General features: G+C 42.1%; 2 protein-coding genes across 2 annotated transcripts in view; one reads left to right on the top strand and one right to left on the bottom strand.

Annotated features, from left to right (window-relative positions):
• kcnb2b (potassium voltage-gated channel subfamily B member 2b) overlaps nucleotides 1-25,449 on the top strand; it is a 96,030-nt gene that overhangs the window by 63,464 nt on the left and 7,117 nt on the right. The gene's annotated exons all lie outside the window — the stretch shown is intronic.
• The window catches only part of stau2 (staufen double-stranded RNA binding protein 2), a 104,053-nt gene continuing 95,062 nt past the window's right edge, over nucleotides 16,459-25,449 (bottom strand). Inside the window, exon 16 of the transcript XR_013793839.1 lies at nucleotides 16,459-16,471. The gene's annotated coding sequence lies outside the window, so the exon portion shown is untranslated. The remainder of the gene's footprint in view (nucleotides 16,472-25,449) is intronic.

The following is a 25,449-nucleotide window of genomic DNA, read 5'->3' as shown; positions in this document are numbered from 1 at the left end:
ATGAAACGTGTTTGACTTTTTTTGTGGACTGTTAGGCCCCACTGAATATTTCTACATTTCAGCCCCACGATGAGCTAAACTAGCCAGCCACGTTAACAGATTATCATCAGATTTAGCCTCTACAAATGCATGAATTCCCATTTTAACCAACTGTTTTGCAACCATTCCTTAAACGCTAGCCTCCCCGCTAAGCCCTGTCTGTCATCCGTGCACTAGCTACATCTGCTCCGCTCCGCACATAGCCATGTTGTACTTTCTAGCGCCACAGCTTGCAGCCTTATTAGCACCAACAAATTTGTTCTTGACACTAATTACAGCTTGAGAGCGAGCGGTGCAGTGGGCTATAGACAAATGAAAGGCAGCAATCTCGCCGTCACAGAGAAGCCCCCTGTTTTGTTACAGCAGCGGGCTACAGTGACAGGTGTGGGGGAAGAGGCAGCAAAAACAATAGATCTTCTTCAGGCTGCTGGGTTAAAGGTTGGCCTCTTCAAAGGGAACAGAAGGAGGCAGGAAGGATAGCAGGCCAGCGCTGCCAGGGTCATTCAAAGGCTGATTTCTCCGCGCTGTTAGCGAAGATAGGGCTGGCCGCCGCTCATAGCGAGCATCTCCCAAAAAATACTTGAAGTGAGTAATGTCGAAATGATTGCTATTGAGATGGGGCCAAAAGCGAGTTTCAAGAGGGTTAATGCTTTGTTGTAATTGTTTTCACTGGACCAGTCCCAAACACTTTGCTTTAGCTGGTCTGTAAGTATCTTTTTGTTTGCTTACAGTGGAAGACAACATAAATAATACATTGATGTAGCATGTACAGTATGACTACAGTGACAGAGACTTCTGTTATTCTTGTGTAATAATTTGCATATTTTATCTGCCGTTGTATTTTATCCCAGATTTACTCTCTCTGACACAAAGAGCACATTATTCCCCATATGAATATGTGTCTCCATATACATTGTAGGCTTAGTGACATTAAATATGTGCATATTTGCGCATCTGCCCCAAAGTAAGTCTTAGCTGTTCATATGTGTGTTTAGATTTAATTACATGAGTGCTATACTTCTGTAAACTGCACAGACTCACTATAGCAGGTGGAAGCATTGTGGGGATGTCTTTGTTTGTCGCATGCATTTCCCTTCCGAGATATCAGTTCCACTCTGTATACGTTTATCCCCTGGAGAAGTTACCGCTTTCTCACTCCAGACCTACATAGCCGCGGCCTGTGACTATGCAAGTGTCTAAAAATGGAGCGCTTCCCCCTGATGTCAAGTTACTCTCAACCCTGCAAACATCCATCGCCGCGTGGCTCTCGGAGCTGAAATGTTGGCATGGGTAATGGTTCGCGCACACTCGCTCGGGACTTCACAGGAGACGGGAGCGATCGTGAGGAGAGAGTGGGCAGCCTGAGCCAAGCGCCGCTGCAGGATCAGAGCCGGGAGAGAACCAGGGGGAGCGCAATGTGCAGAGGAGAAACACATACTGTCGCTGGAAGTGTTTGTCTTGAGGTTGTCTTATATTCTTGGCTTAAACGCTTGATCTATTTATCCTCAAACCCCTTCTCTGTATCTCTCAGAATCCTATTTGGAAAAGCTATAGTGCCCTGACCAGGACTTGAACTGCATCTACAATCTTCTATAACTGCGCATAAAAAAAATCCTCTATTATCCATTGACAATAAATACATCAAACTTATTTCTTTTGGCATTTGTTTTCAATAATATTTTTAGAATCCTTTCAAAATCTTATCTATGGTTCTATATGACGGCTTAGAAAAAGAAACTCAAGAACTGTCCATGTATTTTGCAGGGAAGTTTTCCTCGTAAAATTTGTATTTAATATATATTAAAACCCCATATTTTGACACTTTTTTAATGGTTTTGACTGCTAATACTTTGCTGCCCTGTGCTTAGGGGACTGTGCAGTATCAATTAAGAATTTAAAACAAAATAACCAATGAACGGTCAAAATTCCTATAAATAGCAACTGTAACTAGCATCCAATCAATTAAAAAGCTTTCTTAACCTTTTAACCCCTGCCTTAACCAAGTGCATTTTCTCAAATTCAGCTGTACCTAAATCTAAAAGTTTACAGCCTAAAGACCAGATTAAAGCGGTGCTAAGTAACTCTTGCTCCTAGAGACCGTAAGCGCCACTGCAGGTGTTGTAGATGTAGTACATCCAATTACACAATGGAGATAGTTTTTTTCACTCAAACTTGGCTGTAAATACTGTTAAAGTGTCGCTAGCCTGCAGTTAGCTTTGCCCGTTAGCCTGTTAGCTTCTTCTTTGTGATTCCATTAGTGTGTATTGCGCCTCCGACCCGGTGCAGGGAAGTTGCAAGGGTGGTTTTCTGAACAGAGACACCAGGGGCAGATGAAAGACCTCCCGATCATCCCATTAACACTTGTATTACCCCAGAGGGACTACGAAAAGTATTTATTAAGGTAAACAAGTTATTTAGTACTGCTTTAATGCCTCATGAATCTTTTTCCTCGTATTGTTGTGTTTTTGTTACATTTTTTTCCACATTTTTGTTGTGTTTTCGTCACTTTTCCGTTACTATTCTGTCACTCATGTGTTGCTTTTTTTTTGCTCTTTTGTGGCTTTTTTGTTACATTTTCAACGCTTTTTTTTGTCGCTTCTGTGTTGCGCTTTTGTGGCTTTTTCATCCTCGTTTTCACTGCTATTTTGACCCTTTTTTTAAAGATACTTTTAGATTTGGGGAAAACCAAACCGCAGAATATGTGCTCCGTTCAGGTGGGGGTTAAGAGGTTAAAAAAAGTACAGTACAGTATTAGTGAGTAGCTCTAACGTTGGTTATCCTGTTGGGATGGATAAGCTTAGGGCAGTTTTTCTAACTTAAGCTTAGGGAAACTTGGTAACACAGGCCTGAAAAGCACAATAAAATATAAGCTATTATTGTTATTATTATTATTACTTCTTAGGCACGGTCACATATGCTGGTCTGTTGTGTTTCATTTGATCTGACAATTGTTTTGAGCGAGACCTCCTGCTGCAGACATTTTTCAAGGGGGAAAGTATGCCAGATGATCCTCAAACATCCGGCTTATTAGCTCAACACTGATACCATAAATGCCTATGTTTAGTGCAGTTCAGTATTGGTAACATTAACATGAGAAACGGTTTGAAAAGGGCTTTATCCTCATCATGTACACAGTGTGCTCAGAACTTGGCTTGACTGACAGCGAGACTCCTCAGCACCAAATATGGCATAGACAGAGTGGACTGCGACTCTTGGGGAGCTCCCTTGTTGCTGCCATATTGGATTTTGTAATATGCAACTCCCTCATCCTGTCTATAAAAAACGAGACAAGATAGCATGTACATAAAAAGTCAGGTTTCTCGTCAGGGATACATTTGTTTTGAGAAATATTTGATTACACTAATAGAAAGAACGGCTATTTTTGCGTCAGTTCGTTTCACGCAGGATGAGTTTGGATATTTATAGTTGTGCTGGTGAACTCTTACCCCTTCTCTTTTAGGCATCATTTTGAAATGTTTTGTCGCACAATCTTTCCGTCTATGTTATAGTGCTTTATAATTAGATAAAAGGTAAAGTCAGGGCGTAGGAGCACAAGGTGTTTGAGGTGAGAGTTGAAATGAGGCAGCCTTGTATAAAAGTGTCTGCCTTGTCTTGCGTCATGTCGGAGACGATGTTTAAGGTAGAAAATGTCCACTTGATTTGATTAATAAGCCTTGGTGAGACTCTTTACAAACAATCTTCTGAAATAGATATTTTTTTCATTTATTGTATTACAATCTTTTGAGTGGCAGGATGGAGCAGTAGTTATTGGGCCTTACAGTAAGAAAGTCCTGGGTGTGACTTCAAGGCCCGGTGGGGACTTTCTGTGTGGAGTTTGTTGGCATTTCTATTATTTCGAGTTGTATTCCCTCTGTGATGGGTGGGGAGGTGAATATTGAGAGCTGGTGTGTGTGAGTGTATGAAAAGGTTTTGTTTGTTCTCTATTATTTGATTTTGTGTATGCACTCTGCTCTTCTGTTAGGGCTGGGCGATATATCGATATTTAAGATATATCGATATATTTTTAAATGAGATGGAATTCAACCATATCTGATAGATTGATATAGTTGAAATTTGTGCTGTAATACTTATTTTATTGGCTAAGATATTTTTAAATTTAAATGTGCACCTTACAGAGCTTTGTTATACAGTGTTTATGTTTACATTTTATAGTGAGTTTTCAATAAAACTACTCGTACTTGGCTTTGACTTAAAATTTCAGGATATACTATATTAGGGCGGGGACAAAATTTGGATTTGAATTACTGTGTGTGCGTGTGCGTGTTCCTCTATGGTTAAGCACTGATCCTCAGTACCCTCCAGTCAGCACCTGTGGCTACGACACTGTCTCCAGACATTAAGAGGGTTCCTGGGTGGATCAGTGGTTGATGGATGGGCTAAATGCAGCCACGCATTTCCCTATGGGGGCTATAGAGTGTAACTTAAAACAGTAGCACTCATTTATGCAGCTTGTAAAAATACTTTTCAGAATAGGTTGTGCCTTCATTACTCAAATCACACTGGTAAACAACTTCCGTATCATTTGTATTTACAATAATGTATCTGTAAAGAATACTGTCAACATTAAAAATGCCCTTCCACACTTCCTCGGCTATGCTTACGCGGCTGTATCATCATAAACAAACCACTAATGGTCCATCTGCGTTTGACCTTCAGCCTCTATCCTCCCGAGCGAACTCCCTCTTTGTTCTTCAGGGAGACATGAGGAGTCTGGCACCATTTACATTGGCTCTAAACAGCCCACCTGTTCAAAGTGCTGACCCAAAACACCGCTCGCAATAAAGATAATGCCGACAGCGGACAACAGAGCCTTACCCTGCACTATATATTTGTAACTTATAAACAAAGTAATGGCACACGTGGGAGACAGAGCCACAACAATACAGCTGTTTCGGTTCAAATTAATAATTGAAAGTGATCGATAACTGTGTGTGCAATGCAATCTGTGCCCTCTTCTATTTTAATTGGCCATTTGTCTCTAATAATCAGTGTCTGGTCACCTTAAGGTCCGCACGGGTTAAGATTAAGATCATTAAAAGGAGCAGGGAGGGAGAGGTTTGTAATTAAAAAGAATGGTCGAGGAGAAACGCTTGTTACAGCACATTCACGGTGTAGACGTGTGCATGTTTGGGCGCACACTTGTGTTGCGGAGGAGGCTGTACAGTGGCTCCAAAGGAGAAACCCCATTCGGCCCAGAGGCATGCTGCATGGTTCAGGGCTTGCCTCATTTCCCACTGGAGAATGCTTCATCATCACACAGACATGAGAGCGAGAGAGAGAGAGGAAGAGAGAGAGACGTGTTAGTCACTCAGTATATTTACATCAAGAACAGGCCAGCTCACACAAATTCAAATTACGGTCTCAAATGATAACGGTAGCTTACTTTTTGCGCTTTTTCCATGTCGACTGGGCATGAAGGAAACAATCACCCATTCACATACAGCGTACACTAAAGGGTCCTGTCCATAGTCGACAACAACAATCATTGACAGGACCTGGGATTGTACTTCTGACCTTTGGAGGAGGCGAACGCTCTACCAGGAACTACTGCCGCTCTTGTCTCAGATTTTATATATATACGCGTGACAACAAAATGTAATTATCGTCCCATCCCTAATTGTTTATATTCTGTATAAATAGCATGATTGTTATAATTTAGCACAGTTTCTTAGCAACACGTCGAACTATAAATCACCTAAACATACAGTCCCCAAACCTTTGAGATTCACAGAGCGCTGGGGACACATTTACTCTTATTTGTGAAATGAGAAATCGCATTGGTGGGCCGTAATTGAGCTGTGTGCTTTGTAACATTTTGTCTTCCCATCCGAAAGCTTGTATCAGGGTGCACTGCGGCAGGCAGCCCAGCCACTATCATTTATATCTGCCTTGTTCCTGTTGCTAAAGCTGACTTTGACACATGCTTATTAAATTAGGGGCTGCCTTGTTAAGCAGGATTATTCAGCCACTTGTCTCTGTTCTTGCCCAGGACTTTGTCACACTTTCCTGCCTCTTCATTTACTCGTGTCTCACATGAGAAGTGATGTGGTCGTTAGTCGTGTTCGGCCCCAGTGTTGTGCATTTTAATTTAAAGATGAACTTTGTTTTTTTATGGAATAAGTTCTTGCAGCCGGGTATAGCATTTTGATGGCAGCAATTTCATCAATTGCCTGTCTATCACCGGTGTTGATAGACAGACTCACACAGAAACATTTTGATCATGCTCTAATTTCCCTGTCAGACACACTCAAACCATGTGTCAACTTTGTAGTCCAATGAACTTGCTTAGTACAGAAGGTCTTGGATTTGATTCCTGACCATGTGAAAATGAAATTGGGGCTTTCCTAGTTAAATAAAACAACGACAAATCACTCAACAATCAAATTCATCCCTAATGAGTGACTGTGTGTGCTTTGATCCAAACAAAACGAGAGCTGAATGTTTTGAAATAAATGCAAGAGTTTGACTTTAAGATGTTCATTTGCATTCCCTTTGCCTATAGGCTGCAGAAACTTTCACTGGTCAAGGTTAAGGAGACTGACTCTGCGTGTGTCAAGGTTTAGAGTTCGAACTGCTTTAATGAGTCTACCGCTGGGGATCATCGCTTCATTACTGTGCAGATAAGGAAAAAATACGGCGGGCTGATGCTTTCGGCTGTTTTTCATTTACGAGCTCCACAGATCGGGCCGGGGAGGGGGGGCAATGAGACGGGTCGTCCCAGGCAGAAGTTGTGAGAATGCTATGTGTGACGCGGGTGCCAAGGTTAAAGCCACTGTTGTCCATGTGGCAACTGTTCATAGACCCCAAGTGACAACAGAGGGAGGTTTGCTGCATGTCCCCGGCCCGGATTTAGCCGCAAACGCTGGCAGACTCTCATGTCCTCTGTTCCTGCTCATCAACCGGGGACCAGCGGTGCCAGCCCTGACATCACGCACCCAGATGTACAGAATAGCTTTTCAGACCAAAGACACGCACACATTCATTATCGGTATGCGAGCGTCAACAGCATATCAGCTTCTCATAACACGAGCACAGACAATGTTATTTGACTTACATGATGTCACACACCAGCTAGTTTACTTTCAATCTAGGCGAAACAGGAATCGCAAAACTTAATGCGAGGAGTCTTTGGGCAAATGAGTGCTGTTTTATAATTCCCTCAATCACTGGGGTCTTTTGTATAATGCAAAATCTACTTCTTTTTTGTTTCATCATATCATAATCAGTGGAATCAAGTGGATGCTTAAAATGCATGAATTTCTATACAAGTATTTGGGCCAACATAATGACATGCATTTGGCCCGATACAGATGGTGATGTAATGCTTTTAGTGTTCTCTGTGGAGATTATGGCTACTTTCACAGGAACACTGTTATTGTCATACAGAAATGATCAGTGCTTCCTTTTTTTCTTCCATCGCCAAAGCTTTTCTCGCACTGTGCTCAATCCATTATGACTGATTCGTCCAGTCCGACACGGCAGATCCATCTTCCATCTCCATTAATTCTGATGAAAAATTCAGACTGGATTTTGAGTGTGAAAGCCCTGCATGCGGATGTAAAAACAAGTGAATCAATATTCACCATTGATTGAAGGTTTCTTCTGAGAATGTGTGGCTTGAGTGGCGAGTTCTGGTGGCGTACATTTTTCAATCTAAACCGGCAAACATTCAGAGGTCAGCACAGGATGTGAGTGCTCATTAGCGCTGGTTGCTAATGGGCTGCTAGCTAAGAGCCATGTGATTTACATGCAGTTCCTCTCTGTCACTCACAGGCCTGCCTCAGAAAGAAACGCTCTATTCAAAAAGGGTAAAAGAAACCATTCTATGGGATATTGCAATAATGGCTGCATTAATGCATGCCGATAATAGAGATTTCCCTCTCTCCAGACTTCTCCACCAGCTCTTTACTCACCCTTATGTAATGAGCTTTGCTTCTAAACTCACATTAGAAGCATCAGCATAATGAAGAAGTTAATCTAATGTGAAATCAGAAGCTATGTTCTTTCTTTTAAAGAGCTCAGCAACAGCAGACATTGAGATTTCATCTCAATCATTCAATAAAGTATCAGTTAAATTTTCATTAATTGCACAGTCCCATACACTGTATTTTTTTCTAAAACAAGTCAAAATGTTTGTCCTGGACCAGATCCTCTCCCAAAGCTGTTGACAGACTGCGGTGTCGCAGGCAAAAGGCACCTGTGCTCCTGTAGCTGAGTTTAAATTATGAACTAGAGCACTTGAGCTTTTAAAGGCTATAAACTGTTTGCCCACTGCTCCACAGCTGACATGACGAGAGACACGGCCAATTATTCTGACCTTGGCACTGCAGTCCAAAGTGTGTTGTTCAACCGTTTTCAGCTTTGGGGTAAAAGCTTCAAAAAGGGGCCCAATTATGGTTGAAAACTCACGGTTAAATATAGCTCAACTTTTCGCATGTTTAGTCAGAAGCCGTAAAATATGCACTTCGCTAAACGTGACCATTAAAGTTTTCACAACAAACTTTTTTGTCAGCAAAGACCACATCTTGGTTATATGTGAAGATTAACCTTTGAACGTTAACCTGCCTTGATCAAAATCCAATCCAACACCACTTCCATGTGAACCTTTTATGGTGTGTGCTTTTTCTCATCTTTGCTACATGGGAATTAGTGGTGCTTTCAAACATTAATAGTCCCTTACACGTTCAGCGTTTATTGGTCCATGTAATAAGAATGATTAATAGACACTTAAAAACCTGGCAAAGCTTTCGTTTCATTAACAAAATATATGAGCTCGTGCCGGTGTGATGGACTCTTTTTGTCATGACTTCACCAGCTTGGGAAACTAAAAAAAGCGCTTTCTCTGATATCCGCTATGGCTTTGATCACGCCTCTTTCAGGAAAATCAATCACACAAAAGTTGAAAGGCTGAAGAGAAAAGGGTTTGGAGACTATTTTGGTTGAGATTCCAGCCCACGTTCGATTTGTGTAAGGTTCTGACTGGCAGTGTGAACTTCACCTGCTCTGCCCTTTGTGCTGACTGCGATAAATGACAATGCCGCAAGAAGAAGAAGAAAAAAGAAAACGCTTTGTGAGTTAACATTCTGGTTGTCAACTTTCTTCTTCAGACTGCGCTAGTGTTGCAGGGGGACTTCATCAGGGTTGCACATCAGTTTAAAGCTTCCTTTTTCACTCTTTATTGGATGTGACTGCTGTGCGGCATCTATCAAACGCATTGTTTTTGCCTATATCTTTGTTCCTTTGGGCTACTCTTTTCTTTCTTTTTTTTTGACTCCCCCACAAGTGTTTCATCTCAATGCATTTAGAAATCAGAAGACACGAATCAGAAGACAGAGTGTTTTGTTTAGAATCGTCGATCGTTAATGAAACCATCCTCACTTTACATCACTGTGAAAGCCATCTCTATACAGCAGTAGAACCAACATCCTCTTCAATCCATCCCTTCCTCTTCACAATCACCATTGTCCAGGCTCAGTAAATCACATCACATTCTTCATTCACTTTCTTTTCAGGCATTTATCGCTCTACTGGTTGAAATACAGGTGGGCAGTAGTCCGGTTTACATTCATTCAAGTACATTTACATCAGGTTAAAGTTAAAGCAAAGCACAAACATACAAATATCAAGACATGGGGAATACACTATGTTAAGAATTGTTATGCAAATTGTATTTCCGTGCCATTAAGGTCAAATAAAATATTTTTTCAATTAAACTCATAGATGGTATTGTGTCTCAGGGCTCTGTGGATCACTGATATCGATCTCAGACTCCTGTGATAATTAGTTGTCAGGTGAGCCCAGTTAAGTTAAATGCAATAAGGGAAAGGAAAAAGGATCTCTCTGCTGATGAAAAGTGTGAAATAGTTGAATGCCTTGGACGAGGTATGAGAACCTTCGATATTTCACAAAAGCGTAAGAGTAATCATCGTACTGTTAAGAGATTTGTGGCTGATTCAAAACACATGCGGGTTTGTGCAGATAAAGGCACAATGAGGACGGTTTCTGCCAGACAAATACATCAGATTAATAGAACAGCTGCTACAAAGCTGCTGGTGCCTCTGGAGTCTCCCGAACATCAAGTATCAATTTACATACAGTAAATCAGACTTTTCGCTCAAATAGTATTTTTTTTATTTTGTCTTGTCAAACCACATGAGGTGCCCTCCCAAATATAAAAGTCTTGTTTTTTTATTATGTAGCCCTGCATTGTGACTTCTATCTTCTTTGTTGGGTACTGGCTAATTGACTGTTCTTTTCTGGTGTTTTTTTATAGCAGTAAAGCCTGGTCTGAACTCATCTTTATTTGGACGCCAGCGCTAAACATTTGTCTGTTGGGAGCTTTGGTCAGATTTGTTGTCACGCACTCTCTGTGGGGTTGACACTTCCCAACATGTGGTCTCAAAAATACAGTATGTCCTCCACCCCCTCCCTCGCTCCCACAGTCTCACATATTCCATTCTACACATTAATTCCTAACGCCTCGAGGCTCATTGCGGAGTGATTAAAATCATCATCGGTATAAGCACTTCATAAGTCATTTTTTGGTGCGCATCTTCACCCGTTCGTTCCACTCGTGTCCCACCCCCGCCCACGCACAGAGGGGTGTCATAGCACTTCACATAACCCATGGAGGGCTCTGGAAAAATGAGCTGTCGGTTTTCCCAGGCATTTTTTTTTTCATTGACATTGGCTAGTGTAAGACTAATGGCCATTAGACAAGTGATTAAAAGGCCTGCAGCTATAATTACTCTACACTTTGCTACACATTTTGCTGATGGCAGTATATGGATGACACTAAACTTATTTATCTCATGTTGTTTGGGTTGAGAGGACGTTTACGCAAAGTTGAAAACACATTTCTGGAGCAGCATTTTGCTTTATTTACACCATCTTAGCAATTCTGTTTATTATAGTTGTTGCATCTTCGCTAGCATTTCCTGGATTTCTTTGTGTAACAGTTTCGACCCTGGAGTTAGAACCTTTTCATGTTTAAAGTCAATAAACCACTACCTGACCTGTACGGAGATGAACTGAAAATGCAGAAATACTGAAAAATGCGCGAATGCAACAAAGCACCGCTCCAGGTATGTTTTTGATCTGGATTAAAACAGCAAAAAAGTCTGTTTTGTATAAGTTTGGCCCTTTAGAATGAAACAAGAACAAACAAGGAACAAGAAAAGGAAACATCGTTGCACACTGTACGGAGGATGGTTGGTATTCCTGTCCTAGTCCTGACAAGTGAGGTGATGCTAGGACACACACAAGTAGAAAACAACTCACTAAAGCTTCCCATCACTTCTAACAACTGAGATGCCCCTATCAGTTTAATCTATTGTAATATTTCCATATAGGATCAACCAAACCAACACAGACGTGCCGCCGGATCTATTTGCAGCAACCCTTCTGCCAATTAAACCCTCGAGACGAGATTCTTTTTTTTTTTTTTTTTCAATCAGGCCCGTTTCCTGGTTACTCACACAATAACCTATCAATAACCCCGCTCTGTGCCCTTAACCCCCGCCCCTCCATCCGCCCCCCAAACACCCACGCTCGCACACCTCATCCGAACGCCATGGAAACTGTCGCCGTGGCGCCCGCTCATCATCACTCTCATTTTCTCTGAACAAAAGGCAGTGAAATTCGGCCCGTATACACTTATTACCACTCCCACCGTGAAGCAGCACTCAGCTCAATTGCCCAGTCATTCATACCTCGCTCCTCTGTTCTCTCTCTCTCTCTCTCTCTCCGCTCAAATTTCTATTGTGGCTGTGCTGTTCTTTTCTGTTGCTGATGACCGCGGCGTACGATCAAGCTTTGAATCTAAAATAAACATAATAGCAGCAGTAGCCTGGAGGGGGGCTATCCCAAAGCTGACATATTAGGTAATACTCTTTGAAACCAAGTAAATGGAATCCAAAATTAATCCCATCCCAGCGAGCTTTGCTGAATGCACAATATGAAATAACCAAATGGTCTGGGACTCAGTATCTTGACATGATGGGGAATTAGGGGCTGAAAGATAATTTGCAACAAATCCTGCTCGCAATCTCAATATAAAAAACACACACGCTAAAAAAAAACAAAAAAAAAAAACATTGAGGTTATACTACACTCAAACACCCTCTCGCAAACGGCGGAAGAGTTTTTTTTTAGCGGCGTTTAATGCCAATGCAGCGAGGGATTCCGTCCGCACGTTTCCATGGTGACGGGGAAAGGCGTCAGTAGGTTGCTGACACCATATTTGCTAAGCCGCTTCAGCTCGCGGCAGCAGATGGCAATGTCAAGGTGTTGCCTGGTAATTGGGATGAAGAGGGGACAAGTGAAGTTAGCGTTTTGGAGAGGCACTCGAGAACATGTACGGTCAAATCGTGAGCGTTTGGGGGCACACCGAGGGGTAGGAATAGAAGAGGGTCACAAAAACTTTTAGAATGTCTGGGATTTTTGCTGGAGACGGGGTTTCCAGACTTGAACCTGAAGACACAGTTCTATCAAGCGGATGAGAGAGGTGATGGTGAAACAGCAAAGAAACGTAATACTGGGGTTTCACAAACTTTTCAGATCACGACAACCGACATGCTGATACGAACAACTGGGGGAGCACTACAACAAAATGTAATTAGCTCTCGGTTCAAAGGTCAAAACATTCAATTGTTTCGTTGTTATTGATGCAGTTTAGTTTTAGATTACAAAATTCATTATTTTTTTGAAAATTACATCCACAGCTGAATGCCTCGCGAGCCCCCTGTGAGCGCTTGCTTTAACCTCTCGCCTAAACCATGTGCATTTTCGCCAGTTCAGTTTTACCCAAATCTCAAAGCTTCTCGACTGGAGTTGTAATGTCTGATTTTTTTTGTCGCCATATTTTTGTCGGTTTTTTTTTTACTCTTTCTTGTCTGGTTTTTGTGGCTCTTTTGTGGCTCCCATGTTGCTTTTTTTGGGGTCTTTTTTGGTCGTATTTTCATCCTCGTTTTTGTCGCTGTTTCGACGCTTTGTTCAAGAAGCTTTTAGATTTGGGTAAAGCCAAACCAGAGAAAAGGTGCTCGGTTCAGGTGCGGGTTAAGAGGTTAAAGAGTTTATATTGTTTTTTTGCATTTGAGATGTACTTAACGCCTTATTTCAAATTGGACATACCAGTAGCTGTTGTGAAAACTTGCTGATACCTCGAGTTCTAAGTTGTCTTAACAAGAAAAGATATATAATAATGTGGGATTGTCTTGCGCATTGTAATAAAGCGTTTCAAATGACTGCACAACATGAAGTTCGTCCGTAAAGCTTGTTTTCTAAAGTCTCAAAAATGTATTTCTTAATCCTGCACATCAGATTGTTATCCTGGGCCGCATTTTAAATCGCGCTATTCTTTCCCTCCTCCGTGCTTCTCGTTCATGCATAAATTCATGCCACATCATCTGGACGAATCTTGTTAAAATCGCAGCATGTTGTCAGCTGGGCGTCTTTTCTCCCTGTTTACATGGCTCCTTCATATTTTGGGGGAACAACAAACTTTCCCAGCGGGCACACGCAGAAATAGGCGCTTCAAAATGACGCGTTGCGCTGCTTGAAAAAAGGGGGTTACGATTGCGCGCGTGCACACACTGCGGGCTAATGATACTGCCTGTTCGCTGACGTCATGGGGAGCAGAAATAAGTGGGCTCTGGGAGGCTAAAGGGGTCCTGCCTCCGTCTTCTTTTATACTTGATTAGGATTAGTGACTCCTGGGTGACCACTGGCCTCACTGTGGTCCCTGCAGAGACGCAGGCGAGGGGAGAGATGGAGAGGGCGCGTGTTTGCTGAGCGGGGAGAGAGAGGAGAAAGGGATTAACGCTGCTCCGCCTCTGCGCATCCCAACTAAGTTTTCTGTCTACCCCTGTCCCGACCCCGCTGCAAAAGGAGGATGGAAAAAGTTCAGGCGCAAAGTCGTGAAATGTCATGCAATTTGAAACTGAGAAAGTGCGCCCTCTTGTGGACACTAGGGGATGAGGCTCTAATTAATTTATTGACATGACGCTCATTCAGTGATGGTGAAGTACTTTGTTTACAGTAATGATTTTAAATGTATATGAAGAAGACACATCAACACAGGTAATCAGCATCTCTAATCTTGTACCTATAATATTACTAGTGAACACTTTTTTTTTAAGTGTATTTGTGAGGAGTCTCAATTACCCAGGCAGCCAAAGTCTTTGAAAGCTCTTTGTCAGAGCAGTCTCATAAATTGTTGTATAAATGAAAGAAGAAAATTGGTTCATAAAATAGTATTCCATTGTATGAACAAACAATATTGATCATGTGTAATTTAACAAGAGCTGCATTGTCCCCCATTGTGTTTTGAGAAAGATGTTGGCCCTGGACGTGAGGAATATGCTGTTCATTCTTTACATTGATAGAATGTGTTTGTTTTATTTTACTTTTTGTCATGTCCAAGGGCAAATATTTAAACTTTATTTGACTTGTAGCAACATCAGCCCTCGTGTGTATTCACTGCAGAGTTCTTATCATGAATTCCACAGCGCACGTCTGCCTCCCTTTTCCCTCGTGTGCAATGTTTTCGAATGGCAAGGATGGAGTTCACAGCACATAGAGGAATTTTTAAGTCATAAAAGCAGCTCCATGCTCGGCTTTTCCGGGCTTCATCTCCATGGTTACACAGTTTGACTCAGGCGTCAAGGTGAAGGTGTAGTCATTGAGGAGAACACATAAACTTAGACCCGAGTGGGCGGGGGATTCTCTTTTTCTTTCATGTAGTTTTTTGTGCCAAGAGCTATGGGCCCCTTGCTGAGCGCACCGCGATGTGACTGCGCATATTGGATGGAGATGGGTGTTTTACAAGAGTGGGAGTCGAGCGGTGAATTCTTCTCTGCGAGGCTTTTCCCACTTTTATCTGCGAGCCGAAATCATTTTTATTCCTCCCTCGAAAAAGCCACACACTGCAGCCCCTACAACCTGCTGGATGGATGATTTTATCACTATTCGGCGCCCGTGAGTGCATGTAAGCGATCCGTTTCCTCTCGCTGTTATCTCCATACCTGCAGGCCAGCCAGGACGGATATTTGCAGCCCTCGAAGCATCATTAATATTAACCACTACGTGTTTGTTCCTTTTTTTTTTTTTTTTTTGGAGCCACGCGGCAGAAGCAGGAAGTGTTGATCATGGCCCATGTGATTAACACAGTGATGCATTCGTGCACATCACACTTAGCAGTAATTACACCGAGGAGGACTTGTGCTCTGTCAAAGCAGGCCACGCCACCTTGAGGCTGCACCTTTTTCAGAAACTCCTCGAGGGAATCGTTTTTAAAAGTTTTATTTTATCAGGCTGCATGGTGAAGTGCATCCACCCATCCATTTTCTTCCGCTTTATCCGAGGCCGGAGCAGGGGCAGCAGTCTCAGCAGAGATGCCCAGACTTCCCGATCCACGCACACCTCCTTCTGTTCTGGGGGGACCCCGAGGCGACACCAGGGCAGCTCAGAGACACAGTCCCACCAGTGTGTCCTGGGTCTTCCACTCTTCCCAATAGGACTTGCCTGGAGCACCACTCCCGCTGGAGGCGGCCAGGAGGCATCCGATACAGATGCCCAAGCCACCTCAGCTGGCTCCTTTCGACGTGAAGGAGCAGCGACTCTACTCCGAGCTCATCTCGGGTAACTGAGCTCCTCACCTGATCTCCAAGGGTGCGCTCCCAGCCACCCTGCGAAGGAAACTCATTTCGGCCGCTTGTATTCGCGATCTTGTCCTTACGGTCATGACCCAAATCTCATGACCATAGGTGAGAGTGGGAACGTATATCGATCGGTAAATCGAGAGCTTTGCCTCCCGACTCAGCTCCTGATACAGTCCGATACAGCGACCGCATCACTGCTGACGCCGCACCGATCCGCCTATCGATCTCACGCTCCATCCGTCCCTCACTTTGACGACCCCGAGTTACTTGAACTCCTCCACTTGAGGGAAGGACTCTCCACCGACCCGAAGAGGGGCAGCCACCTTTTTCCGGTGGAGAACCATGGCCTCAGATCACACTCGGCTGCAAACCGGACCAGAAGGTGCTGAGGTCCTGATTTGATGAAGCCAACAGAACAACAGCCAGATGTTATTCTGGTGAAGTGCAGTAGTATCAAAATCACAGTTGCTATGGTCGCAATCTGCAAATGAAAAAGCTGCAAACATTAATAGGTAATAAATGTTACCTACTCTACATTGTGCATTGAGCCTAATGCTGTTGTTTAGACCTCTACCCACACGATTTGAAATGCATGTGATTCAGTTCAGCCCGAAATATTTTAGTTTATGAATTAAACATAAACTGGGCAAGACACTTCGTCCTGTGTGAGTGAGTGAATGGTGTTGGTTGGAGAGGCCAATGGTGCAGATTGGCTGCCTCATTTCCGTCAGTCTACCCCAGGGCAGGTGTGGCTACAGCAGTAGTAGTAGTAGAATAATAGCAACAGTGTAGCCCTTTGAGAAACTTGTCAACTCAAGCCTGTAAAGCACAACACAAGCATAAGTACAAGTAATTACAGTACACATCAGAATTGTCCTGAAATTGTTCAGCCCTTGTATTTTGCCCACTGAATTATGTCAGGCATCTAGTCTGCAAAGTTAGGGCATGTAGCATGTGCCTTTCTGGTCCGCCTGCTCTCTGTTCTCTGGGGAGATGTCCGGGCGTATAGGTTAATAACGTTGTCACGCCACAACGGCCAAAGGCACTTGTGCAAACGCCATGCAGAACGCTCGCACGGCCAGATGGAGGCTCTTATATTTTTATGCACACTTTCATGTTCCGCAGCAAAGGACATCTAAAGGAGGACATTGTTGATCACAGCTTTGCCATCACTGTCACGGCATGGCAGAGAGTTACTGCATAGTAACCTTCCAGGCTCACGGTGATGCTTGTAAAATAAAACTCGATATCTCTGTCGCACAAATGAGACAATAGACAGTAAAACAAATATTTCCCCCAAAAGACAACCATCCACTTTGTGTGCTGACTTGGTCTCACTAATCAGTGGTTGCGGCAATAATTTCAAATGATTTCCACTTGATTATTTGGTATGTAGTTGTGTACATTATAAAACTATAAAGTTTTTCTGTAATCACAATTTATCTTGAAGTTCTGTAATATTTTATACAGTATTTCAATGTCATCATCATATCTCACTAACCTCCTATATAGTTTTCAAATGAACCTTCAAACATGTAAAATGTGCTTTACATAAACTTGCAATAAAGCAATATCGTACTCTCCTCACCTGCAGTACACTCTCTTCCTGTTGTACTTTTTGTGTATTTCTTTTCTTCCTCCTTTTTCTTTGAAATTTTTTTTTCTTGTGTATCTTAGACTCGACTGTCTGATAAAAGCGGAGCGAGCCATTGCGTTAAATTTTGCATTAGTTCCCTGTAAAGGTGACACATTTTGACAGCAGAGTTTGGCTGGAAGGTCTCTGAAAGGACACAAGTGATTGACAGGCCACACAGTGGAGGGCAGAGAGATGGAGAGTGACAAAGATTGGACCTGATTAAAAGTTTCCAAAGTTTGCCCGTCCCCCGTCGAGCCTAATCAAACCTTCCTCTTCTGAAACGCGGTTTGTTCTCCGCATTAAACGCTCTGTGACTTTGCCCACTGTCCTTCCTGCGAGGCCCACTCTCTGTGGGGAGCCCGTTTTAACACCCAATCCCCAGAAGTGCTGAGTCGTCTGAGGAAACGGCGTCCAACGCACAGTGAGGCATCTTTTAATAGACAGATGAAGTACGGTACGAGGAGGGAGGCTTGGAAATCTGAGAAGGGGGGGCTTCTGTTACAGGATATACAGTCGATGGGGCAGGCATTAGGTGCCCATTACAGTCAAAGAATAGCTCAAGGATCTATCAGGGCTTTAAATAAATCCATCGATAGTTTGATCAGCTCTGAATGCGTCGTCTCAAGGTTGCGCTCGAAAATAACTCACTTTAGTTTAAGTGCTGATGCCAGAGTGACTGTGTGAACTCATAAATGTTTGAGGCGACAGGAGTGCTTTCAAAACGCGACGTTGGTCAGCATTCCTTAAAGAGTCTGTACTGGCTCGAAAGACTTTACCGAACAACGTTAAAAAGGGGCAACAATGATCTAACAATAGGGTCAGGGTAGGACAGAAAACAGAAAGTCAAGACAAGGCAACTTTGTTTGTAGCACAAAGTGATTCAAAATGCTTTTCAGAACAAAGTGGAAGTGTTCAGATCAATATAACATAAAAATGACTCCTATTAAATTCAAAGTGAAGAGGAAATAGTTTCAGATATTAAAGGGATATTTCAGGATTTTTGACATAGGGCCTCATTTTCAAGTTATCCAGAGAGTTGTTGATTTCTGGAGATTTTTTTTTTTTTTAATTCATGCAGTCCTTACATTTGAAGAGTTTAGTGGTGCTAGGCTAGTGCATGTCTATGGTAACTAGTAGCCTGCATTAAAAACAGTCTGACCCAAGCACAGTGCACCTGAGACAAATCACTTATAACACCAGACTACCCATATAAATGTCTGTGTTGACTGAATAATTTTTGGAGTATAACCATTTTGCATTTAAAATATATTTGAGCAGCATCAACTTCCTGGTTGTAAGCCACGCTACGGTGGAGTGATCTGCGAGGTTACCGGACCTACCTGCGGCCGCCATTACTGCACGTGGAATTCACAAAGGAGCTTTCTACAAATCAGATATGGCAACGTTTGGAGGACTACTCGATGATTTTGAAGAGGTTTTTAATGCAGGCTACTAGTTACCATAGACATGCGCTAGCCTAGCACTAGCACTAGCCTAGCACCACTAAACTCTTCAAATATAAGGACTGCATGAATAAAAAAAAAAGAATGTCTCCAGTAATCAACTCTCTGGATAACTAGGAAATGAGGCCCTATGTCAAAAATCCTGAAATATCCCTTTAAACAGTTGATGTAAAACAATGTGGAACTTTGTATTTGATTAGATACTTGCAACACATCTAAAAACATGTTACTTTTCTTGCACTATGTTATGTTTTTGCATTGCTGCCATTACATGCACAATCGCATTTACATCACAGGCCAACGCTTTAATGTGACAACAACTGATCCTCCGGGGCTGAACTTGACATTTCTCCCTCTATTGCTCGTTTCTTTTTTCTCCTTTGTTTTCGGCAACCCTTGAACTCACTCGATTCCCCTGTTGGGCCGCCACTCACGTCGCTCATCACACTGTCCTGCGGTAATCTCCACAAACTGCATTACACTGCTGTCTTCTTTCTTTAGCACAGTCATGCTTTGCCAACAAATAACAAGTCGCCGTTAATATTTCAGCGCAGCCTACTTTCCTCGGCTCTGCAACAAAGAAAGTCACATAAACAAACAAACGGCACAATTACAGTAGTTAGCAGAATGGAAAACACACGAAAAAAATCGAGCAGGAGAAGATCAAAGGTCCAAGGCAGAGCAGCTAATTATATCAACACTTTGAATTTTGGGGGGGTTAAAAATGCAGTTTTTATGAAGACTAATTAGAGTCTGCTGCTCATGGTATTTAGGCGACTACTTACATGTATGTATTTGTTTATTTATATGTTTTTCAAAGAGCAAAGATGAAATATTTTGTATTAATGAAGTTCAAATATCTAAAAAGTTGGGCATTCATTCTGTATTTTTAGGTTTATTCCACCTTGTGATTTAGCCTGCTTCTTGGTCTGATTGATCTTCATTCGTTGGCATTAGTAAGTCCTCTTGCTTCATAATGGATAACTTCCCTGCTCTGCTAAGTTTGTAGCGAGGCTTGAAGGTCGGTCTGTATTTCTTAATCCTATCTTCTGACAGGGGGCTTTGGACTTGGACGAATCTCCACCTAGACCACCTGTGTACTTTACTTAACAACCTTGGCGTCCAGAGTTGCCATTACGTGTTGAATATTGCCTGCTGCTGTCCAAAATGTTGCTTGTTGTGTCATCGGGCCGCTGCCAAGACACCGTCGCGGTTTTGCTGAATAGAAATTCAAAACTGCTGTGTACGACGTTGGCATTGGGCTCCGTCGATACCGTCTGTTCCCTCTGATGTAGCGTAATATGGGCAGACTCCGTGGACAAAACAGAAATTATAAACGGTCCGAACGCAAAACTGATCCAGCTGCGATCTAAAAGTCACATCATCGCATCTATGTAGTCCTGCGAGCTTGAATCACGGCGCGGCAGTATTTTTGACAAGGGCTGCCAAGCACGGAGGGAGACATAATATACTCAAGCTGATTGATGGCAAATTGAATTACAAGCGACACAGTATGGCATTGCTGTGTTACGCCAAGACAAATGGCTTATATCCGCCACAATTATTGACTCCTCTGGGAGCTGTCAAAAGTTTACAAAAGGCTTGATAATGTATTTCTCTGAATAATCGTTCTTTCATTAATATGCGCTGCACTTTCTGCGTTTTGCTAGAACCTCTCAATTCTATCTGAGTTTATTAAGCTTGAATAATTTTCTTTTCCTGGACACTAATGGCTTCAGAATCAAGATCCAAGTGGGAGCGCTCCCAAATAAAATATTGTGAATCTCTGGAGCGCTGCTGTGGAGAATGCAATGGAGCGGCAGAAAAGTGCAGATGATGTTTCACTCCTCATTTGTTGATTAATGTCGAGGGCGCAACTTTGAAGTCACGCCCCATCTATTTATGCCTTCTAAATCTCCTGAAATATCCCTACTCGCTTTCCTATAACTTTATTTTTGTTATTGATAATTGCGTGACAGCGTACGCTTGTCCGACCATGCCGATGCACGCACTCGGTCCTCGCTAACAACACGTCCCCGAAAAAACGATTGCACAAAGCTAATTGTGCTGTTTCCGCTTTGATAAGCTTTAATGCCTGGATAAGATACCACACAGGTCCAGCAATCCATACACATTAGCATAGCCATAATCACACAAATTGATTCTAAGAAAAAATTATCATACTTGACTGAGAAACGGCTGAGTTAGTCCAGAATGAATTGATGAAGTGGAAGGAAGGGTCAGCCGGAAAACAGAAAGGATCGGTCCAGAGAAGCTCTGAGTGAATTAGATCAATACAGAGCTAGCTAGTGCCTCCCTGACTCAGTGTCCCAACTTTCAGGCGATTGATAGCTTCCCCTCAAGCTAGTATTTCCTTGCAGGGTTTTGATCAATACGGCAAACCATCAAAAAACGAATCTAAAGACGTTAAGGGGACAGTGCCGCGACTTCCGGTTGAGAGCCACTTATCGAACTGCCAAAAAAACTGCAGCCTTTGCGAATTGCTCCAATTATTCCAATAAATGTGCAGTCTTATGTTTTAGGAATGACATTTTTTAGATTTTATGTTAATTCCGTTGTATTTCATTCACCGCAGCAGCAGAAACACCAGCCCTTTCAGCTTCTCTGTGTCTTCATCTTTCCGATAAGCACATTGTTGATACGTCTAACTGCAAGGGGCTCAGTGACAATGTTTATCTATTCAAGACCTATTTCTCTTCAACTGTTAAAGCAGTACTAAGTAACTTGTTTACCTTATTAAATCCTTTCCGTATATTTTCACTTTCATCTCCCTAGAATAACCACACTTGCAGCTTTCCTGCCCGGGTCGGAGGCACAATACACACTAATGGAATTACGAAAAAGAAGCTAACAGGCTAGCGGGCAAGGCTAACTGTGTGCCACTTAAACAGTTTTTACAGCCAAGTTTGAGTGAAAAAAATGATCTCCATTGTGTAATTGGATGTACAATATCCTTCTCTCCCTTTGTATTTTCTGTCAGCGTAGTATTTACTCTCATGGACAATTAATGAGTAAAAAAACGCAACAGGCTACAACACATGCAGTGGCGCTTATGACCTCTAGGGGCATGAGTTACTTAGTACTGCTTTAAAATCCCCTGCAAAATGTTATCCATCCATCCCAGTTGTAAAACTTATTTCAAGATTACTTTTTGCAGTGTGTGAAACTATTTAACAGGAAAAAGTACATGTTGTTAATTTGTTAGTATTTCGGTGTATATAGTCGAACATTGCACTAATCTTGGTATATATTTATTGTAAAATGGTAAAGTTTGGCTGGTGACATGTAACTAACTACAGCACACAGTGATGCCTAAAGCTCTGTGTTAGTGCTGCTCCGTTTATTTAAGTGTCTCTTGTGCATTGAGGACCTTTGTCACATTATTTATTCTTTTATGATGCGTGATATATTTTAACTCAGGAGTGAAATGCGCTAAGTATCATCCAGTTCTCCTGTGGACGGTGTAAAAATAAAAGTCAGTCAGGTGGGATTTAATAATCTTTGATCCCTCTCCATCTGCTTTGTAATACCATAAATTGTGGAATAGTAGCCCAGGCAGAATACAAAGTGCGTCTTCTACTGAATTATTCACTTGGGATTAGCTTCTCATTCGGGCTTTCTGGTATTTTAAGACTTAGACTAAAATACAACTTCCATTAATGATAGTGAAACCTGTTTTCTTTTTTTTAAAGACAATGCTATTTTTATCCTTTAGAAAATGATTAAGTGCAGGTCAGTTTACAGTTTCAGGTTCATTTCCTTTTTCATAATCCACCACTCATGACATTTCCCACAGATCAGAGGTCAGACCAGACTAGGCTAAAGTAATTGATCCCTCTTAACTACTTCCGCTGAAGTAGTACAGGTTAATACAATCCGTATAGAGATTACCAGACTCCAGTGTACGAGGGCTGCTTTCCCTTCGCTCATGCAGTGGCAGGAAGTGAGAGTGAGTAAACCATACGCTGTCATTCAGTCTGTAGAGGAAACTTCTGTCACATTGTATTTGTTTGAGACGGCAGTTTGGCATTCACCCTGATTGAATGAATGAATGAGGTTCACAATACACTATGGGGGTCATTCATCAAGGTAAAATAAAATGTAGTGTCCACGATGCTCCTAATTTACCATTTGAAATTGCCTGTTATAGTATTAGAGCCCAAAATCTGATATGTAATAGAGGGAATGCTGGCTTAAAAATGCGCAAATGAGGCTGCTGCTGATCCACTTTTGCACATATTACTCATTTTGCACATGAGCAAACGCTTGATAAATGAGGTAATTTGTATCCTTGTTTGGCACAGATTGACAGCCATGTGTTCAACAGTTGGGCCCAGGACAGCTGTGCTTTACAGTACTTCAATACCTGATCACCACCAGGGTGTGCAGAGCTAGCCCTCTAAAGTTTTGCGTCGCCATGCAGAGTATTCTCATAACAAACTTGCAGTCTGTCAGAACATTGCAGGGACTTGTTTGTGAGTTTGTGAGTTGGCAGGGTAAGCTCTCATTACTGAGAAATACATGATAGTTGAGCAAGGTATCCTTTTACATGTGGATGGTATTTTTTAGAATTTGGCACTAGACAGGCAAAAACCCATGATTTAAAGTTGTTTTATCAGCTTTCTCTGATTGAGCAAATGCCAGATAATATTTTTAACACTGGGAAACCAAACAAGAGCAAACTCTACTTAAAAGTATAGGCAAACAAGTTCCCCTCCCCTTTGGATTTATACTATTTCTTTTTTACAATAAGGCACGTGGCTGGATGTTTAATGACTGTAAACATGGGCAGGATATTTTAGTAGTCAGTGGACTTAGTGACCAAATTACTTTTGTGTATTACGTTTTGCCTGTGCTAGGACACAGGTATGTATAAGCCAGGATAAGCCAAAAGTGAGCAACCCCATTATCCCTCACCGTAATGGACTCTTCCTTGATGCTGACACCATGCCAAGGGCGTGCGTCAGGAGTCAGGACACGAGCTCCGGTCCTCTGATGGAGTCGCCTGGCATAGAGTCTGTGAGCTCCTTCTGCCAGAAAGTTAGAGGCAGCAGCGTCCTCTCTGTGACGGGAGTGTTTGTGCTGCGGGCCAGGTCAGGTCTAGGTGACTGCACTTGGAGACTAACAGGCTTAACCCAATAGTCAGCAGCATTCATTTAGTGATGACACTCCATGAAACTCCCCTGAAAGTTATTCAGAGGCCACAGAGGCGCGCAGTAATGAAGGAAATGTAGTTTTTTGAAGCCTTTTACTTTGTAGCATTTTTGTTGAAAATGCATTACTTTTACACCACTCAATACCCAGGGTTTATAGAGGTGGCAGCAAGTCAGATGTAATGCTTTTGAAGGCCATTTCAATGCCGAGACACTTTATTTTTAATGCCACATAAGCAAAATGTTCATGTTGTATGATTCCTAAACATTCAATCAAAGAATGAGGGGAAATTTGGATATTCATAACGGGAAACCTTTGTGCAAAAGATTGTGTAAATGACATTCAGTCAAAACTGCAGCTGAATTAGTTTTAGCCCATAGTTATTGTATTATTGCAATTAAAATAGTTGAGCAATGTCATTGGTGTGGGTTCTGTTGCGAAGGAAAAATGATATTTTCAAAGAAATGTTTATTTGATGCCAGTTTGAATCCAAATGAATAACTTTTAAGGCCTTAATTTGGGCATAATTCATCAAATGACTTTTATTGCGAAGTAAAAACGTCTAAAATTAGCAGCATGCAGTGTTTTGTCCCATGTAAAAGCTTTTTGATGAGCTTTCCAGAGCAGTAGGTGGCAGTGGGCAGATACACAATGCCAGTGACGCACGAGTCACGGAAAGGGAGATGGTTTGGCCCTGTTGTGTTGCCGTACAGGTGGTCAATCAGCTACGAACTTAATATTTTTGAAGCTACAACGTCATTATCGACAAAGCCTCAACCATTTTCTTTCTTACTTTTCAATACCCAATACTACTTCATTTGAGCCGCTGTTACTTGTATTAGAGTAATACCTGACCAATATCTGTGCCTTTACTCCCAAGTAGCACCACTGAGAGCATAACATGTACTATACCGTGTTTTATTGTAGATTTTTGAACATAATGTACTATATTATTCAGTAATTCATTCTTAATTGGTATAGACTTGTTGGAAGTGCACTGGTTCACTGTTGTTTGCCTTGTTGTAGAAAGTGCTTTCATTTCCAAACTTCCCTCTGTGGATAGAGACTGTGATCAGTATTCTGAGTGCCATGTTTGTCCATATTGATGCAGACCATTCGGGCTTCGTTCATTAGATCCTAATCACTCCTCTATGGAGCCAGGTCACAGAGGACTCCTCACAAAACAATGACAATTTCTGCTATAATTTCCACTGAAAGGCTAGTCCGAGGCGCCGTGCTGGAGACGGGAGATTGATGACTGAAATCTGGAGTTACAGAGTTGAATTGTGTGTGTGGAAGACCTTGACGATCCCTGCTGCATGGCAAAGACTTTTATCTGTACGTTCCGAGATAAAACATGGAGAGGAATAAAAGGACGCACTTTGAGAGCCGTGTAATAACATTTAATCACATATTCAAAGATAATCCCCTAATTAGCATATTTGGCTAACGTCCC

Source organism: Gobius niger (assembly GCF_951799975.1).
Source record: "Gobius niger genome assembly, chromosome: 18".
Classification (NCBI taxonomy): Eukaryota; Metazoa; Chordata; class Actinopteri; order Gobiiformes; family Gobiidae; genus Gobius; species Gobius niger.
The sequence above is the reverse complement of the archived record's forward strand: the minus strand, read 5'-3'. Positions and strand labels throughout refer to the sequence as shown.